This window comes from Pinus tabuliformis, chromosome X, assembly GCF_031772625.1.
Source record: "Pinus tabuliformis cultivar Carrire ecotype Pingquan chromosome X, CPIR1, whole genome shotgun sequence".
NCBI classification, from domain to species: Eukaryota; Viridiplantae; Streptophyta; class Pinopsida; order Pinales; family Pinaceae; genus Pinus; species Pinus tabuliformis.
Genome location: NC_142308.1, coordinates 1477634260 through 1477649111, shown reverse-complemented (window position 1 = coordinate 1477649111; position 14852 = coordinate 1477634260).

Genomic DNA, 14852 nt, shown 5'->3' with positions numbered 1-14852 from the left:
ACCACAACCATTACCTCCTGCTCCTCCAAGGAAACCTCAAATGCCTGCTCAACCGAACCCGAACCCCAACAACAGACAGGCCCAACAGGTATATATTGGGCAAACATCATGCCCTACCTATGCTGTGGAGATCCAGGAGATCAATCTGCGATCTGGAAAGACTCTCCCGGATCGCCAACCTCCTCCCCCAGAGGACGAGGAAGATAAACAGGAAAGTGAACGAAAGGCTATTCCACCCTTTCCTGAGAGACTAACGACCACCACACAACCCAACCCAGAGGAGGATGAGCTTTTGGGGGAACTCAAACAGTTGTGTGTGAGAATACCACTTCTCCAAGCCATCAAAGATGTACCGATATACAACAAACTGGTTAAGGAAAAGTGTTTCAGACACCCAGGCAGGCGAAAGAGAGATGCTTCAACTATCAATGTCATAGGACAACTGTCTGATCTTATGTTGGGACAAGTCATCTGCCCAAAGTATTTGGATCCTGGGAGTCCTATAGTTGATGTCCACATCAATGGCACCATCATACCTCACACATTGATTGATCTGGGGGTTGCCATTAATGTGATGACCAGAGATACCATGCTCAAACTCAACCTTCAGGGTTCCTTGAGAAAGACCTCGACAGTCCTACAACTAGCAGATCGCTCCACCGTGACTCCCGAAGGGATTGTAGAGGATGTCTTGGTCTCTGTTGACTCTTGGGAATACCCTGCAGATTTCCTAGTTCTGCAACCAAAGGCAAAGCTTACTGGATACCCTCTTATTTTGGGAAGGCCTTGGTTAGCCACTGCAGATGCTTACATAAGCTGCCATGCAGGAAACATGACCATCAAAAATGGTCCTATGTCCAAGCAGCTAGTCCTATACCCTCCTGCCCAACCCTCATTAGAGCATGACTTACCACTTTGGTTGGAGGAAGGAGAAGAGGATGAGGTGTACTCAGCACCTTTGTGCACCCTAGACACCACTAGGGGAGGCCCCCCAACCGAGGATGATTTGATTGAGACCTTGATCCAGAATCCACCTCCCAGTGCACTGTCCTTAGAGGAATTGGTGGAGGATTCCCAAGCCAGCACCTTAGTGGACCTTTATGTGACCAACCCTGTCACTCCCAGAGTAAAAAATGTGGAGTTTGGCCCTGAGAGAACGTTAAAGATCAGCTCCTCCTTATCTCCTTCCCAGGAAAAGGAGCTGTGTAGTCTGTTGGCCAGTCATCTAGATGCTTTTGCTTGGAGCTATAAGGAGATAAAAGGAGTTCATCCTTCGGTCTGTACCCATCACATCTACATCAAAGAAGACTGTAAACCGATTAGGCAACCCCAAAGGAGAATGAATCCAGCTCTTAAGGACATCGTCAAGGAGGAATTACAAAAACTATTGGATGCCGGATTCATTTACCCCATCTCGGATAGCGAGTGGGTGTCCCCTCTGGTGTTGGTTCCCAAGAAAAATGGGAAGTGGAGAATCTGTGTGGACTACCGAGAACTGAACAAAGCTACCAAGAAAGACCATTTTCCTCTCCCCTTCATAGATCAAGTGTTGGATGGACTGGCAGGAAAGAAGTTTTTCTCTTTCCTGGATGGGTTTAGCGGGTATAACCAGATCCAAATCAGCCCGGAAGACCAAGATAAGACCACCTTCACTTGTCCTTGGGGTACCTTTGCTTACCGAGTTCTTCCCTTTGGACTATGCAATGCTCCTGCCACCTTCCAGAGGGCCGTCTTGAGCATCTTTTCTGAGCTGGTCCATGATGCGGTGGAAATCTATATGGATGACTTCACTCCTTATGGGTCCAACTTCCAGGAAGCATTGTCCAATCTGGGAAAAGTCCTAACCAAGTGCATTGAGATGAATCTGTCCCTTAGTCCTGAAAAGTGTGAATTCTTGATGACTGAAGGGACCGTGCTAGGCCATACCATTTCTTGCCAGGGGTTACAAGTGGATCCTAACAAAATTGCTCTCATCAAGAAGGTTCCACCCCCTCAGAAGGTAAGAGATGTTCGAAGCTTCTTAGGATTAGCAGGGTATTATAGGAGATTCATTAAAGACTTCAGCAAGCTAGCCTCGCCATTGTTTGGCCTCTTGGCAAAAGATGTTGAGTTTAAATGGACTAACGATTGTCAGAAGGCTCTGAATGAATTAAAGGACAAGTTGGTGTCTACCCCAATCTTGAGAGGTCCAAACTGGGCCCTACCTTTCCACATCCACACTGATGCCTCGAACAAAGCCATAGGGGCAGCCTTAGGACAAGTTGAACAAAAACTTCCATATGTCATTTACTTTGTCAGCAAAAACTTATCCAAGGCAGAATTGAATTACACTGTGACTGAGAAGGAATTCTTGGCCGTGGTCCATGCACTGAACAAGTTCCGACATTATATCACTGGCTATCAAACATTTGTACATACTGATCATGCTGCAATTAGATATTTAATGAATAAACCAGATGTGAATGCTCGTATTATTAGATGGTTACTTTTGTTGCAGCAGCTTGATTTGACTATTGTTGACAAGCCAGGTAAAGAAAATGTTGTTGCTGACTTTTTGTCTAGATTGGATTTATCTGCAGATGAGGATGGAACAGTGGATGACCAGATGCCTGATGAACATCTGTTTGCTATTTCAGTACTCTCTCCATGGTTTGCTGATATAGCAAACTACCTTGTTTCATCACAGTTCCCTCCGCACCTATCCGCAAGAGAGAAGAGCAGAATCGTTAGAAAAAGTGCCTCATTCACGTGGATCGGGGGCAACCTGTTCAAGCTTGGCCCTGATTAGATCTTAAGGCGTTGTGTAAGGGAGGAGGAAGTCTTTGATATCCTCCTAACCTGTCATGACGGGCCTTGTGGAGGAAATTTTGCAGCAAAGAGGACTGCCTTCAAAATCCTGCAGGCAGGCTACTATTGGCCCATGCTTCATCAAGATGTCAGAAGGTATATCAGCCAGTGTGACCAATGCCAAAGGATGGGGAAACCGACTCCAAGGGATGAAATGCCTCTCCAACCTCAAGTGACTCTTGAGCCATTTGAGAAGTGGGGTATGGATTTTGTGGGTCCAATCAATCCTCCTTCGAGGCAAAGGTCTTACATCATTGTGTGCACAGACTACCTGACAAAGTGGGTAGAAACCAAGGCAATCAAAGCAGCGACAGAAGAAAAGGTGGCTGAGTTCTTAAGAGAAAACATTTTCTACAAATTTGGCTACCCAAGAGAGCTAGTCACCGATCAAGGAAGCCAGTTCACGTCCAACTTAATTGAAGACCTGCTAGCTCATCACAAAATCAAGCATAGGACTTCCACCCCCTATCATCCTCAGGCAAATGGGCAAGTGGAAGTCACCAATATAGCACTAGAAGGGATCTTGACTAAGGTGGTGAGCAGTAGCAGGAAAGATTGGGTAGATCGCCTGGTTGAGGCCACATGGGCTTACAACACCACTTGGAAGACCACAACCGGCTTCACACCTTATGAGCTGGTCTATGGGAAGGGAGCTTTGCTGTCAATTGAATTCGAGTACAACACTTTGAGGATGGCAACTCAGCTGGACCTAGATCTCAGCCATGCCCAACAAGAAAGGTTATTGCAGTTGAATGGATTGGACGAGCACCGAATGCAGGCCCTTCTCCACTCAGAAGTGGTTCAACTTCAGAGGAAGGTGTGGCATGACCAACACCTCAATGAAAAACAATTTCAGCCGAGAGATTGGGTGCTGTTGTATGATTCCAGGCATAAAGATTTCAAGGGAAAGCTGAGAACCAGATGGCTAGGACCATATGCAGTGGAAAAGTGTAATGACAATGGATCTGTTCTTATTCGGACCATTGATGAGGAGGCCATCCCTATGCTTGTCAATGGGCATCGATTGAAGATCTACAGGAAACCTCTCTCAAGACAGGAATTCATCAAAACTATGGAAAAATCAGTGCTGGTCATAGATCAGGGTTCTGCCTCTGTTTTGGGCACACCCTGAAGATCTTAAAAATAAAAAAATAAAAAAATAAATAAATAAAGATCCTTAGGTGAAAACCTTTCTGAGGCTCCCAAGGCAGATGGTAGGGGTGAAAACCTCATTGAGGCGCCCCTGCTGTCTTTCAAAAAAAAAAAAAAAAAGAGATTTGAAAAAGACCCTTGAGTGAAAACCTCTCTGAGGCGCTTAAGGCAGATGGCAAGGGTGAAAACCTCATTGAGGCGCCCCTGCTGTCTTTCAAAAAAAAAAAAAACAATAAACAAAAAAACAGGTAAAGCAAGTTCACAATGTGGCAATGCATGCAGGTTGCAGGTATTCCATGCAGAAGAAAGGGCCCTCAATTCAAAGACAAGGGTCCCTACGATGTTACCAGGTGACCTCACCAGCACTCCCTCTAGAAGCACTCATCTTCTCCAAGGTCTGGGCACGATTTGATCACAGTTAGTCTTCTACAGGAAGCTACAGGACTTTCTACAGGAAGTTCTGTATTTCTACAGGAAACTTCCTGTAGGAGTTTTGGACGGCCCAGAACTAATTGTGTGGGGAGATCTAATGCCTGAGATCCGGCACGGAGGCATGCAAGTCAATATTTTCTCCATCATGCACTACTGCCACCTCCTTCTACCACCCCAGTCGCCATGCAATGGAAATACCTGCATAGTCAAATCAGAACACTGAATTATCAGAGGAAGTGATTCTCAAATGGGAAAAAGATGCAGAGCTATCATGCAATATTTATCAAAGCCATCCGAGGGCCCTGCGATCATGATCGTGATGCCACCGTCTTCACTGTTCAGCATGCACCCGAGGAGGAAAGAAACTGCTACAGGACATCCTACAGGAATCCCGTAGCAGTTCATCCAGCGAGAGTGTACACCATTAAATCACCTGCAACATGCAATAATAAAGCGGGCACATGCAGCCAAGTCACAAGCTCCGTAGCCAGCAGCAGTCTGCGAGGAAGAACCCCCGTGCCTGTGCACGAAGCAGCAACCAGCAAATCCAATCACCATCGTCCTGGAACCTGGAAATCATGTCGCGGCCACATAGGTAAGTGCCTCACCCTTCTTTCGTCAAATTACATGAATCATACTATAAAATGTTTGCGAGTGTGGGAATGAATGGGTTGAGCAGTCGAATGGCCATTCAACTAGCCACGACGACCAGTCAGCTGGTCTAGTCGGATTTGGAAAGTGGCGGTCGTGGCAAGCAAACCGGGTAATAGACACGTGAGAAGTTTCCAGTCGGGGGAAGCGGCGTTTTAACAGAAATGACGGTAGCGGATCTGCGGAGAATGATGCAACAGTCAGGGAAACTTGCAGTGGAATGAGTAGGTGACGTCGTCCAATGGTCCAACAGGGACATCTCACCCCCGCGCCACGAATTCCGCCGGGATTCAAATCCATCGGCTAGATCGCCACCCCACGCATTTATCATCAGCCGTTTAGAAGTCGAGTGAGCGTCCGAATTTCTCTGAAGCTCGTTACTCCAAGTCTTCGGCTTGTTCGAACGTCTGGTAGCGGCACAGAACCACTGCAGTGCTCTCCAGAACCCGTGCGTTGCTTCTACAGGAAAGCTACACTACAGGAAGCTCACTGCCACGAGGAAAATTGGTCTCTTCACGACAAAGGTGGCGAATTGGAAAAGGTAAGCCTGAACCTGTGCCTCCCATGAAATTGGTTTCGAGGGTGGCAGAGTCGACGTTCTCAAAAACGTAAAACTACAGTCTGATCATAAAAGTTGCAAGCATTGTCTTCCTTTTGCATGAGTTGTCGTCGAAGTATATGTGGGGTTTTCTACAGGAGGTGATTTTTAAGGCTCATCTGTAGATAGTCTTCGCGAATTGTGTGCGTGGCAGAGGCGTAGTTCTACACTCTGTCCCAAAAGGCTAGTTTTTGATATGCACCCGCCACCTCCAGCTAACATAGCAGGTTTTCACCATGCCAGGTGGATTCATCAGAAAGGAACTGACCGACTCAAAGAAACTAAGGGAGAACCCTGAGGTGGTAGAGCTGTTCACTCGGGCGCAATGGATGTCGTTTTGCGACAAACTTCAAGGATATGATGATGAGGTGGCAGAGGAGTTCTTGTGAGCTCTGAAGCCAAAATCAAAAACGCTGGCCACCGTCAATTTCAGGGGTTTGAGTCTCAGACTCACCCCACAGTTCATCAGCAGAGTCACTGAGCTCCCAATGGGGATACCGTGGGACAAGGAGGAAAGGAAATTAGGCCAAAAGGCTAAAAAGGAGTTCTTCCCACCAGAGGAGGAATTCTCAGAGGATAAGAACGGGGTTTGCAGAGCTAGCTTACTACCACTTTGGAGCGAGGTCAGCCTCCAAATTATGAAATACATGACATGCGAAGGACGGTTCAACATTGTATATGGGTACCATTTCCGACTACTCACAGAATTAAGGCATCAGATGGACCTACCTTCAGAAAGCAAACTAAGTATCCCCTACTTCCTCCTGCAGTCTATGACTGAATGTGCCACCAAATTACGAGAGGGCACACCAGACCAGGTAGCTCATCATGGGCTCATTAAGCTCCTCGTGGAGGATGCACTCCACACATACAAAGTCCCTCTCTCGTGGGAAGCCTTCCGAAATCTGACTAAGGATGGCGATATAAAAATGTTGACCGAAGAGCTTGGTTCCTCCAGCAGCGAGGAGAAGGAGTCAGTACCCACAGAGAAGAAAGGAAAAGGCCAAGGACCCACGGCCAAAGCACCGAAGAAAGAGCAAAAGGAGAAACAAGAGAAAAAGGTTGCCAAAGAGAAGGATGACACACCCATATTGACGCCCAGAGAGAAAAGGTTACAAAGTAGGGTGGACAGGACTGAGCAAGTCCACGTCAGTAAAGGCACCTCGACAGCAGCCCCAACCAAGTCAAAAAGCAAAGCCCCCGCAGTCAAACAAGCTAAAACGGTGCCACCTGTTCCTACAGGAAAACCAAAACCGGCTTCTACAGGAAGCCAGAAATCAGCTGATAAAGGGCCTTCTACAGGAAGCCCTGAGAAAGGAAAACCAAAGGAGAAGTCAGCGGAAATTCTTGCAAGGGAGGTAGCAGCCGTGCTGGCCACCCTTAGTACACCTCCTAAGCCAAAGGAAAAGAGAAAGAGGGAGGCCCCTCTATATTTCAAAGCTAGGAGAAGTGTGAGAATCAAAACGGGCAAGCCCCAACCTCCATCCAGCAGCCCAATTACTATAGAAGATACTCCCACCTCGCCAAGCGAGAGGTCCCCCTCAAAGATATCAGTCACTTATGAGAGTGGGAGCCCGAAGACGACTACTTAGAAGGAGAGGATGGACCGGTTGGCTTCAAAAGCTCGGCTACAGGATGCTGAGGCTGCTCTACAGGAAACCTTGGCTCGGCTTAAGGAGACAGAGAGGATGGAAGGAGAGGCACCCTCATCACCATCGAGGGAAGAGGAAGTAGAGCCACCAAGGGAAGAAGAAAAAGAGCATATTCCAGGGCCTAGTCCCCAGCCAAGTTTAAGATCATATTATAACTTCTTAGAAGCTGGAAAAATTATACCACAGAAATTCACTGTGCCACTTTTCTTTGCGTTGGAGGAAGAAAGGGTACGAACCCACACGTGGATGAAAATAGATAAATCAAAAGGTGTGGCAGACATAGGCCCCTTGGAGGAACAACTCAAGGAGGCAAGGAAAGAATTAGATATGGCCAAACACGTGGCAAACTGCCAGCGGGTGTTCCTACAGGAAGAGAACGAGAAGCTTAAACTGCAGCTACAGGAGCCGAGGAGAGGAACGGGCACATCCTCAGGGGACATCACAGCAGAACAGCAAGGTAGAGAAGGACTGCAAGTTGGTCTTGGGGATCCAACCTCGCATCTACAGGAAAAAGAACTGCAAGCACAAACTGAGATACAAGCTCTCAAACAGCAGTTGCAGCAAAAAGAGGCACAATTGGCCTGCATGGCCAGTTGGGCCATGGATGCTATACAATGCAGACAGCCGGCCAAATCCTATGGCATGTACCTAAGAGACCAGTGGCTGCAATTTCAAATCAATGCATTAGTGCAAGGGGGTATCTCCCAACTCCAAGACCCGCAGTAATTCATAGAATTATGCAATACCAGTTCATCAGAGGATAAGGCCAAACTCTCGGAGTTCTATCTCCATAATTTGGCCCTTCCTAACGTGACTACATGGGATCCCAACACAGTCTTAGGGGATATGCAGTTGATGGCATTTGCCTCATGGTTGAACCATGAAGACAAGAGAGCAGCAGAAGTCAAAGAGGTCATGAACCGAGAGCTGAATGAGCCATTACTAATTAGAGCAGAGCCAGGGGATCCAACTGCATTAATATCGGCACACCAACACTTATCCACCGACCCTCTAGCTTTATTGAAATATATGGATCAGCAGGCCCAGGCCATAGCGCATTTCGAGGATATGGAGAGACTGTTAGGGGACAACTGTGCTCAAGCTTGCACCCGCCGATGGAACACATTGGCCCACAGTCTAAAAATCAGGGAATATCACACTCCAACTCGAACGAGGGAAGCTCTAGTATGGGTGCCCCTCTATAAGAAATCCATGCAAAACCTCCAGGCCAGCTGGATTGGCCTCAAGCTAAGCCCACCTCTGCTGTTAGGATTGATGGAAGGTAGCACAGAAAAAGAAGAGAACAAGCAGTGGGAAGGGGTGCAAAGGAAGGCTGGGTTCCATGCCAGTGAGGAGGAGACCACATCAGAGGCCTGGGATGTGAGGGCGGCGGTGAAAGCAATGAAGGACGAGGAGCTGGATTAGTTGCTCAAGGATGAACAATCATTTAAGCTGGGGGGTGATGATGAGCCCCAAATTTGGTAACATTTTGGGCTCATTTGGCCTAACTACCCTTGCTCAACCCTTCATTTTTCATGACTTATGCATCATTTTTTTAGTATATTTATGTCATTTGTACGAATGAGGGCAGTCACTATTCCTAGGTGGCTAACACGTGCTTATTTCAGGTTTTTTGACATTTAATGGAGCAAAACCACGCAGATGAGGGCTAGGAGACAGCCAAGATGGGATTGAGATTTTGTAGGAAGGTTGTCCACAACATTGAATTGCCTTCCTCCTGATCTTCACCCCCAACTTCGAGCTCCAACAGCCACCACCACCGAGTTAGAAGGCAGCCAAACGGATCTTGAGGAAGCAGCAGTTCACTCCTAGTTTGGTCAGCTAAATCCCACTGATTTAGGAGGCCAGCTTGGGACCTCGTAATGTATAAATGACGAGGTTGTAGCCTTCGAAGAGGACCTTTTGAAACCTTGTTGCACATTCTGAACTACGAGCTGCTAGCTCTGTTTTTCTCTTTTGTAGCCATTATTGGCATGTTATTTGACTTATGATTATTATCTTTTAATGGAAAGCAGACAGATTTGAGTTCAGTTCTGAGTTCTTAAAGGAGCCATAGCTCTCGGGGTTGGGCCCAACCTGAGAGCCTAAGGCCTCCTTCCTTTGTATTGTTATATTTCTTTCAGCATTATATTTCTTTTCCTTTACATGCAATTGAAACGCAGTTTGCTGAGCTAGATTTCTTGGTGTGGTTAAGTAGGTTAGTTTTATGAAACAAAGTTGCTTCAGTAGTTTAGAATAGAGTAAGGAGATTGGAGTTAATAAGAGTTCCAAAAAAAGGGTTGACTGCACACTCATTTTCACCTCTGTTTAGGGACTGGAATTGCAGACAGTGCCACCCACCAAAAACATTGTTTTACATGTTCATGCAATCTTTGATGCAATATTTTCGTTTGTAGAAGTGTCCATGCATTCAGATCTTGTGGAATGATTCTTTGCTTCAGTACCATGCATGATTTTCCTTAGAAATAACGTTGCTGTTCTTTGGTTTTATTAAACAGTTATAATAGGTTAATGAAATTTCGGTTATGTACAGGACGTGGATGATTTGTTTCGTTTACATTGTGCAGTACTACTCCCTCACTCCCTTATCCTTCTAAGCCATGCCTAGGCCAACTACTCATCTCCCAATTAGACCCCTTGTCTCCCAACTCTTCTATTACCCACGTTATTCTACCTTTTCGACCTTCCATTCCCTCTACCCTCTTCAAGACAACCTAGCTTTGCACACACCCTCTTCATCTCATCTCTCTGTCACTGAGTCCTTACAAACTCCCCTCCTACCTCCCTATCCATCCATGCAGCGTCTTCCACTCACCCATCACCCAAGAATCCGATTGTAGAACATCCTGTAGGAATTACTGAACTTCCTGTAGAAATTCTGAACATCCTGTAGAACCCCTGCAGACTTCCTGTAGAAGCTCATAAACACGGTTGCTTGGCATCCAAACTTTGTGAAACTCTCTGAAAGGATGTTAGGGACTCCTTAGACCCTCTCTGAGCCTTCCTGACCTCTTCCAAGCATTTCCCCCCTTGATCTACCCCTGCACAGTAAAGACCCAGTTAGAAGCACATGCATAATAATTCCAACAACTTGAACAAAAATACAAAAATATGTTTTCTTCAGATCAAAGTAGTCTAGACACATGCATCTCACCTTCCTAGAAGTAATGGCATCTCTTTCAGTAGTTTGCATTCCCACCTTTGCATCAGTAGGACTAGCTGGTAGAATTAGGGTTTGCTAGGGTTTGTGTTTCTTGTTGGCTTTCAGTTCCTTCCTGCAGTAGGTTAATTTCCTTTGAGTTAGCTTTCGTTCATCGGTTAAAAAGCTTCTTCTAAGAGCTCATAGAAGTTGGCTTGAGCCCTAGCGGACTTGTGCCAGCTGACCAAGTGACAGCTGCGGCAAGAGCTAGTACTTGTGCATACAACACCGTCGCTTCCAAGTTTGTTACGAACTACCGGGTTGATAAAATTAGAGAAGGAAGCTCCAGGAGTTGTAGCATTATTGCTACAATACTGGAGCCCACCAATTATAGCCTAATTCTGAACTGAATTGGGAGTAAATGGTAAGTGATCCTCCCTGTGTGAAGGATTGATTTCTAAAAATATTGTGAAGTCCTTCATTGATGGAAAGATATGGTTAGCTTAGGCATATATGTATTTTTCTTGTCTTTTCTGGAAAAAAGAGAGAGGAGGGTTAGAGAGGACTCAAGTTTAATGTAAGCCTATGGGTAGTGTAGGAGGAGAAGGCCACTAATTGAAGAATCAGGCCAGAGAGGAAGAATTCAGGAGAGAAGAATAGTATGTGGATTATAACAAAAACAGAGGTCTTCATTTGTGTAATCACGCTCAAGGTTGAGACTCTGTAATTTTATTATGAATGAATTGATGTTGTGTGCATAATTATATATATGTAGCCCGTGGAGATCCTCGAATGATGGTTTTCTCTGTATTTGGTTTATTTTGATGCTTGATCTGCTTTCCAAGCTTCATAGTAGGTAAACACTGAGTTAAAGAGTAATCAGTGAGTTAAACGTATCGTTTTGGTTCCGCAAGTAGAAAACCCAAAATACATTAGAAATCATCGCAAAATGCCTTCGGATTTAGAATCCAGACTTCAGATTTTATAGACAAAGGTTTTGAAGGTTATCGGGTCTGTGGAACCCAATCACATCGCTTAAGTGGGGAGGAACAACTTGTTGAATCGGCGATTTCCGATATCGCGATAATATTGGATCCAAAAAGTTATAGAGCAGAGTTGATAGTCTATCGGGTCCACGAAGGGTGATTGCATCAGCGTATTGAAGCATAAGGAGTCTAGGCAATTGAGCATTGCAATTGCGATTGCGCGATTTAATCGTAGCTGTTGAATCGTGATTTATCACGACCGTTGGATCGCAAGTGACTTTCACTACAGTGGACGATATTTCGAGTATATAAAAGGTAGTAAGTTGTTTTGAAGGCCCGACCCCCGATTCCATTGAGAAGCTGCCACGTAGCAAAAGCAAATGACGATAAAAACCGCTTTTTTGGGTGGTTAACTCCTGATCCAGTCTTCTATTTGAAATCCCTGATGATCGTCGGATCTCACTGGTCCAGATTGACGGTTCCAAAGCATTGATGTGTTGACTTCGGTGTACAAAATGCGCGCCAATAGAAAAAAGTAAATATTGATGTTTTGCATGGTTTTTGAATGTATTTCGGAAAAGGGCAGAACAGTTAGGTTGTAATGTAAAAGGGGATATGCAGGGTGATTGTTGGGGTTTTTATAACTAGAGCGCATATTAACGCTCCCGATAGTGTAATGGCCCTGATAGCTAAGTGGTCCCGTTTTAAAGGAAAAGCACCTAATTATGCTTCCGATATATATATGTGGGCATGAAATTTAAAAGCTTATGGGGGGAGAATAGTCCCAGTAAGGTTTGACAGTGTAGCAGCCTTATGGTTGCGTCAACAACCCCATCACCATTTCTCCCCAACCCTCCTCCATAATGTGTAATTCTGGCAAATTCTCTTCTTGTGCTACTTTTGTTTCAGAAATAACCAAAGACATGGTTGTCTTGGCTTCCTTACAAGCTCAATCTTGTTCAGAGTAGCTCTCTTGTTAGCTCTTAAGCCTGTTATTTTGCATCGTGTGACAGCAATGATGTATACAGTTCAACTATTGATGTACGATGTTTTTAAAAGTTTGATAAGTTAACTTGACTGACAAAAAAAATAAAAATATAATTTTTAATTTATTTTAAAGATATATATATATATATATATATATATATATATATATATATATATAATTTAATGATAAAAAGAAAAATTTTCCATCATTGGATAAGCTTTCTCTCAAAACTCAACATGTAATTATAGGAACACCTTGATATAATAATCAAATGTAGTTAAATTACACTATTTAAAAAAAAAACATTTTTGCTTAATAGTTTTCATTGCCCTTAGTTTCTATAAAATTGATAAACATTAATAAATAAATTAAAGGTTTTATTTCATATTTTTAAATATAATTTGGGTGATTATATAAACTTTAATAATAATAATTTAATATGTGTGTTTTTCTCTTATTGAATATATATATATATATATATATATATAAATATAAATATAAATATAAATATAATTGTTTAAGGCTAAATGTTTTATTTTATATTTTTAAATATAATTTGGATGATTACTTTAATAATAATAATTTAATATGTGCATTCTACTTTCATTGAAAGTATAAATTAAGATAGTGAATATAAAACCGATGAGGAGTACTTTGAGATCCTCCAAGAGGAGAATTTGAAAAAAACATAGGAGATGGCACGTAGAAGGGTCATGATCCACATGGAAGATTGAAATCAAAGAGTATGTCATAAGAAAATCGTGATGTTATCTCTAACTATAATTCTATTGAAACTGACAAGCCCTTCATGGAAAAGTTAGTAAATGGTTTTTCGGGGTCCAAGGAAGCATATAGTGCAGGGTTTCTACCAAGTTTCCCTTTAATCCCTAAGGAGGCTAACATTGCGTTGTGGCCACAATACCCCCATAATTTTTTAGACAAATCATGGGGACCCTCCATTTTAAAATTTGGAAAACTCTCTTCTTTATTGGCATTTTGGTGATTGATGATTCCTCTCATCTTTTGATTACCTTTTGGCATATCCTTCATTATGGTCATATTGATTGTCACTTTGCTTGCTTGATTGTATCTTTCTATTTGTTGCCTTTCACATTCATGACAACACTAATCATGAGGAGGCGATGTGGCACCATTAGTTTCCACATCACCTCACAAGCTACATTAAACCTTCGCACGTTGTTTATCTCATTCACATCACGACACATACCTGTATCATAATAAAATAAAATCATAAATAAAATTAATATTATAAATTGTAAATAATATTTATATTAAATTATAATTCCCAATTCCTATTTATTTACTTCTTCTTTCCCTACTTATTTATTTTCTATCCTTAATACATTTTCTTACTTTCGTAAGTCTCATGGTGATATATATGTAAAATAATTACATGCTAAACCTTAACCTAGTATATAATATGTATATATTAGAAAATGTATTACATTATGAATACTGTAACCTACATTGTAAAATTTATATTTATTTGTTTATCCCTAACGCATAAACCCAACTACAATCCAGCACACAAAGCACCGTCAATGACGCTAGAACTTCATCCTCGTCATTCGCTATGACATAAAGCCCTCAACACATTTAAATACCAATAAGCTTCACATAATCGATGTGGGATGTCAAACAGCCACCAATGAGGCTAGAACTTCATCCTCGTCATTAGCTATGACATAAAACCCACAACACATTTAAATGCCAATGAGTTTCACATAATCGATGTGGGATGCCAAACAGTAAACTTCATCCTTGTCATTCGCGATGACATAAAGCCTACATTTAAATACCAATTAGTTTCGCATAATCGATGTGGGATGTCAAACAGTTAGACAAGATTTTTGGTAATAGTTATATGAAAATTTATTTCCTGACGCGTTTAGAATCAACAAGTGTGGTTTATTCCCGGATGCGGGTGTTAATGGTGTTAATGACGCGTGAGGGGCATGTGGCTCGTCACATGGGCAGCTGTCAGCCCGGACGAGCCACGCCACACCAGTACGCTTGCCCCTTAAATTCGTCGGAAGGTGAAGCAATGGGCTCGAATGGTAAGGTTTTCGCGGAGGGTGACGTTGTTGGAATGTTCAGTCCAGTGCAGGCGCCATTCAATGCGCTGCAGCATTCGAGGATTATGGAGGCTATTAAGTTTGAATCCCAAACCACTCTTCCGCATTCCTTCAAGCAATTTGAGTGGGTGTTGGCAGAGGCAGAACATTCGCTGGCCCGGTGTAAGGTTTCTCAGGGGAATTCTGTTTTGGAAGGCAATTGCTGGATGTCCAGAGAAAGGCTCAGGATGAGCAGCCGCAGAGGAGGTTCAAGGGGTCGTTCAGCCTCTCAGAGGCCTGACATTTCGCCC